This window comes from Melospiza melodia, chromosome 11 (genome assembly GCF_035770615.1).
Source record: "Melospiza melodia melodia isolate bMelMel2 chromosome 11, bMelMel2.pri, whole genome shotgun sequence".
NCBI lineage: Eukaryota > Metazoa > Chordata > Aves > Passeriformes > Passerellidae > Melospiza > Melospiza melodia.
This window is the reverse complement of record NC_086204.1, coordinates 4,992,730-4,998,885: the sequence shown is the minus strand read 5'-3', so window position 1 is coordinate 4,998,885 and position 6,156 is coordinate 4,992,730.

Here is a 6,156-nt window from a genome sequence, read left to right as displayed (position 1 = left end):
AAAAGCACTGCAGGGAGTAAGGGGAGGCAGGCAGCTGGAAGGATGAGCCACCAGCTCTTTGCATCCTCAGCAGTTGCTTCTCCTCTCTCCACAGCCTCCCAGCAATATCCATAATCTATTGCTCAAAAGCACCAAGTTTGGCCCAAATTGCCAATTAATTCCCTTTAGGAATGAGGCTGTGCATGGCACTCCAAGGCTGGCAGCTGGCACAGCCCTGTCTCAGCAAAAAGCACTTCCCATGGGGAGGCAGACAAGACCTTGGGCACCCACCCCCAAACCATGGGGCTGCACCCCCTCTTTAACTCAGAGAAACAGAGTTGGTTCCTTAAATTTGGCTGCTGAATTGCTGCATTTTGGGAGAGAAATGCTTCCACCTTTTTGGGGATGTGTGTGAGTTAAAGGAAGAGCAGCAGCAGCAGCAGCATGCCCTGGGAGGGACTGCCAGGCTGTGTGGGAATCTCAGGTGGAAGCAGCCAGGTCCTCCCATCCCTGCCCAGCAATTAAGGCACTCAGTGGAGGTGATTAAGAGGACGAGGTTAATAACTGGAGGTCAGCATTTGATTACCTTGCAGTGCTTTCCCTGCACAGAACAGTGCTGATGGCAGCAGGGCTGGCTGGAGAGCTGGGATCTGGCCTCAGGATGGGAACAGCCAGCCTGAACCAGGAATTCAGCACCAAACCCATCAGGTTTTACCAACTCCTGTGTTTGGGATTGTCCCTTTCTAGGCTCTGTGTTTATATGAGATTCTCTGCAGTATGAAAGCCAGAAAATGGCCTTTAAATAACAAGCTGAGCTCTTCACTTGCTTGATGCAGACACTCTGGTTCCCTCCAGACACGTTTGTTTGGCAGCTCTGCCAGGGAAAAGGAGGCCAGGGAAGGGCCAGGATGTTTCACCCCCAGCCCAGGCAGCAGCTCTCCCAGGGCAGAGAGAGATCATGGCCCTCAGGCTGGGGCTGGTCCTGCTCCATGTGCCACCCTGAGACAGCCAGGGATGGGCTGTGATGGGCTGCACCTGAGCTAACAGCTCCACCTTTGTCACCTACACCCTTTTCCCCTCCTGCCTTCACCCTTTGAGCCTCCAGCCCTGTGTGCCATCAGGTGGTGGCCCAAGGGCACCTCTGGATCAGACTGGGCCCAAACAGCAAGGCCAGCTTTGCCATGGAGAGAGGCTGTGAGCCTAACTCTGCATTCTTGCTCCATCCTGCCTCAGTTTACCCCTGTGGCTCGCAGCTAACTCTGCCAGCCTGGCACAGAAGAACGTGGATGCACAGGAATGAAAACGTCCCAGGGGAGGAGGGAGGGCTGGGAGAGCTCCAGGTAACACGCTGGAGCTGGCAGGAACTCTCCTGATTTGCATGCAAACAGCACACTGGTGCAGATGTTGCTTTTAATGCATCCCCCTGGTCTCTGGGTTTGGGCTGCAGGATGGGCAGGAGGAGAGAATCAGGGAATCAGGGTTTGGCTTGGCAGGAAGCTGCAGGCTGAGCATTTTGCCCAGGGCTCCTGTGGCTCTGTTAGCCACAGCAGGCAGCTGCCAGCAGATCTGCTGTGTTTGACAGCATTGCTGGGGGAGGCAGGAGATGCCAAGCTGCCCTCTCTGCCCCAGCACAGCTCTGGCTCCTTCCTCACAACTCAGTCACCCCAGAGATGCTCCTGGGCACACATGGGATCACCTCTCACTCTCCCAAAAGCCCAGCAGATGGTGGGATGTGATCCCTGGAAGCTGGCACCCCTAAGTTGGGCAGCACTGTGGCCCAGAGCTGCCCTGCCAGCACCAGCTCATGGAAACTTGTCATCACTCTCTCCACATGCCAGGCTTGTGCATTGGTGGGGTTTGCCACCAGCCCCCGTTTCCCCTGGCTCTCCAAAGCCCAGTGACATCTGCATGGCCAAGAGGCAACCCAAAACCTCACTGGCTCCTTTTTAGCCTCATCTTTTTGTTTTCCCTCCTCCTTCTCCTGCCAAGCTCAGAAGTGCAGTCAAGGTGGCAAATTAGCACCAGAGCCTCGTTAATTGGCAGGCAGGAGCCTTCTCCTGCTGTTTGGGCTGTCATCAGCTGTTTCAGCACATTTTCAGCTTCTTTCTCTCAGTCTCTTTCTCCCCCTTGCCAATGCTGGGCTGTTTTTCCTCTCTGCCATCTCTTTCAAAGCTACCAAGGGTTCTCATCCCCCATGCCATGCTCCCTGGTGTTCTCTCCAGAGAGGATTCAGAGGGTCTGTGGTGAATGGCCACTTCTGAAGGAGAATGAGGGGGAAATTCACAACCTCCTGAAATGGTGGTGACCTCAGCTTCTTCCTCCCTCTTCCTCCTCCTGCCACTGTCCCTGAAGGAGGCAGAACAATCAGCACAGAGCAACAGGGAGATTTCTGCAAGCCCAGGCATGCAGGAGATGTCCCAGCCACCCTCCTGTGTCCCCACTAGGAGCTCAGTGAGAGCCTGGGGTGACTCCAGCTGGTGGGGACCTCAGGAAGCCCCAGTCCCAGTTCCTCAGCTCCCTCGCCACCAACTCCTCCTTAAGCAAAGATCAGAAAGCACAGCCTCAGCATAACCTCAGCCACCCAACCCCACTGCCTCCCTGAGTGCCCTCAGCCACTCCCAGCTCTTGAGGAGAACCTGGAGACCTCTTCAGACTCCACCAAATGAAGTCTCTTCACTGCACCCCATTCTGCAAGTGGAAAAATTTGCAAGGACCAGGAATGGCAATGGCAAATTGCTTTCTCCTCCTCTGGGCTCTGCTCCTGGACCAAGGGTTGAGACGGGCAAAATTTGGTGGACAATGGGATGAAATTTGAAGGGATTTTCCTGTTGGATGGAATAAAATCCCAAAATAATCTGCAAGACAAACCTTTTGCTCCTACTGCATATGCCAGGAGTGGAGACTGACTGGATGGGAAGAAAGAAGGAGAAAAATCAGTCAAATTATTTTTAAAACTGCTCTCCCAGCCTACAGGCATCCTCTTCTCTGTACACAAACCCTCCTGGGATACACAAACCCTCCCAGCCCATCTGCCTCAAAAATCAGCTACATCAGTTACCTCCTTCCAGCTTTTCCCTTGAAGTGATTCCCTGCAATGGCTCCTCACCCTTCCCTTGCCCCTGGTGGTATTGATCCACTCAGGAAGATGGGAATTGCAGGAAATAAAGGGTCTCAAGGGCCCATTTCTCCACCTGTAGCCCATTTGATCGCTGGGAGAGCCCACGCCACCAGGATTTATCTCCCACCTTGGTTTCCCAAGCTACTTTCTATGGCTGTTTCCCCAACATAACAGTAAAAAAATGTGGCACATAAACCACCCCAAATGGTGTCCAGGGATGTGATATCCTATAAATCCCAGGAGGCTGCTGGGAGGAGAGTGTTGTTTGGATCAGGCCTGCTCCATTCAAGTCATCTCCTCACTGGCCATAGACCAGGGGGCTCTTCCAAAGCCCACAGAACTGCTGGAGAGAGATTCCTTCTCTCCTGAGACTTGGCAGTGGTGTTGGGAGCCACACTCTCAGAAAGGCTCCTGGGGGAACAGAATCAGTGATTACCCAAATTAGTTTCTAATAGCTTTTATCTCCTAATTTCTACTTTGTCAAGTGCTAAAATCCATTAATAATCAAGAGACCATGTGGAAAAACATTTAATATCCCAGCTGCCAAGAGCTCCCACCCTGTCACACTCCAACACAGCTACAGGAGAGGAGGAAAAAAATAAAATATGATTTTTTAAATCTTGAATCCAACTCTCCAGTTAAACTGTCTCCTGCTTTTGCTGATCAGTGAGACGAATCCATGTATGGAGGAGTAGATCCTGCACCTCCCTCTTGCTCCTCTCCTGCCCTTGCTGGACAAAGGGTGCCTCATCACTGAGTTGGTTCCTTCCTAGAGGGACCCAAAGGTTGGTGGCCAAGGTTTGTAACACCCTGGATTCATCCTGTACCTGGTGCTTCCCATCCAAATGAAGGGAGGGACAAGCATGTCCACACAGTCCTCCATGGGCTGAGGTTGGGGTAGATCATTTCCACTCTCTACCAAAACACTGCAGCCCTTCATTCCACCCCCATCCCCTTCAAGTCTCTCAGCTTTATTCATTCCTTATCTTGGCCTTGCAGAGCTGACCTCAGCCCTCCAGCCACAGCCCTCCCTGCTCAGGTGGAAATCCACCCACAGCCCTCCCTGCTCAGGTGGAAATCCACTTCCCTGCTCAGGTGGAAGCCCACCCCCACCTTGCTTCAATTTGCATCATCCCCCCTCTCCTAATCACCTGTTTGAACAGTTTAATGGGCTTCTAATAAAATATTGCATTTCTGAAGCTCCCTGTGATGGAATAATTCCCCCCAGCATGCCCAGAGGGATGCACACAACCCCTGCACAGCATTGCCCATGGCTTTTTGTGGCTGGGCTGCTTCCCCAGCAGCAGAGGAGGGAATACAGCCCTGCACCCACCCCAGAGGTTGTTGCAACAGCAGAGGTGGGCACAGGGATCCAGGGGGCACAGCCAGAGGTGAGCTTTGGGCAGGAGTGCCAGAGGGTTCCAGGCACCCTGGGGACAAAAGCTGGAGCAAGGAAGGAACTGGGGTGTTCTGCATGAGTAGGTGGCTGTGGGAGCTGCTGGGAGCAGGGAGGATAGAGGAGGCTGAGCAGGGTCAGTGCCTGCAGCACCCCACATCCCAGCAGTGTGGCTTTCAATCCCAGAGCCAGGCTGGGTGTGGGACAGGCTGGTTTAAAGATCAGTTCTGTCCAACATCCCCTGGCCCCACCACATTGCTCCTTCCTCTCTTGCCAAGAGGATGGTGACCTGATGAAGGAGATTGAGGTGCTTTTCTTAGCAGCTTCACCATTGCTCAGAGGCAGAATCAAGAGTGACTGAGCCAGTACAGCAAACCCAGTATCCCTGCAGAACCAGTAAATCCTCATCTCCACCTGAATGGGCTGCCCAAGGCCTGATGGGGACTTGCAGACCCTGTCCTGAGCCACAAAAATGCCTCAAAGAGCCCAGGCTCAGGTGCTGGCCTCACAGAGTGAGCAGATGGAGCCCTGCCAGGCAGGATCTGGACTTTGTCAGTCCCTCAGTGACCCTCCTGGTGAAGGCTGGGACAGCACTGCCACCATGCACACTCATCCCTGCTTCCTTCCCCAGCTCTCAGCAAGGCTCAGTGCCTGCTTATGGATTTTATGGATTTATTTGTGTTTTGCTGTTGGCTCACACATCATTAAAGAGCTGCTGTGATGTTGGCACTCCTGAGCCACCCATTGACAGCTGCTCTGTGGTCACATCCACACATGGACTCAAAGGATGTGGACTCCTCCATGGAAACCCCTCCAGGGATGTGCAGCCTCACCCAGGAGCAAACCCTGTGCAGGCTTTTTTACAAAGTGGTGGAATCCACATAATCTAATCAGGGGGTGATGGGATGCTGGGATGGGATCCCAATGCTTTTCCAGGGCTTTGCCCCTACCCAAGAGAGATTTAGTTGCTGGGGGTGGGGTGTAGTAAGGTCACAAACTGAAATATATCCAGACACATACAGTACATAAAACTAGTCTGTTTCCCCTCTAATTGGTAATAAATGTAAATGTTTAGTTATGCCTGGCTTGGGAGCCATGAAAAGCACATCTGGCTGGCTGGTTTTCCTGCCTGCCATCTGTAGCTGAAAGGAAAAGCAAGAGGTGCATGTGTGAGCACCTGAGGAAGGCAGCAGTGGCAGAGAAGGAGCAGGAGAGAGGAGGAGGAGGATTGTTGGAGCAGGCTGGTGTCAGAGGGTGGTTTCTGGTTTCCCTGTTCATGGGGACCTCCAGGTTTTGCATCTCTGCTCAATTCTTCCTCCTCTCCCAGGTAATGCAACCCACAAAGGAATGGCCCATGCATTCCAGAGCTGCTGACACAGAATTCCCTGGCACTGATGGGGAGACAAAGCCAGAAAGCCCCTGGAGGTCTCCTCCTGGCCATTAATTACCATTAACCAGAAGCTCTGATCTGGTCAAAGCCGAGCAGTGCTTTGTGCATCCCTCCAAACAGCACAAAGCCCTTGCAGCTGAAACAGCCAGACCAAGCTGGCAAGGAAGGGAAGCTCTGTCCCCCCTGCCCCTGTCCCAGAGCCATCCTTAGGTCCATAAAACCCAACCTGCAGCACCATCCCCACCAGTTAAAGGCTGGGAGGAAACCACTGAT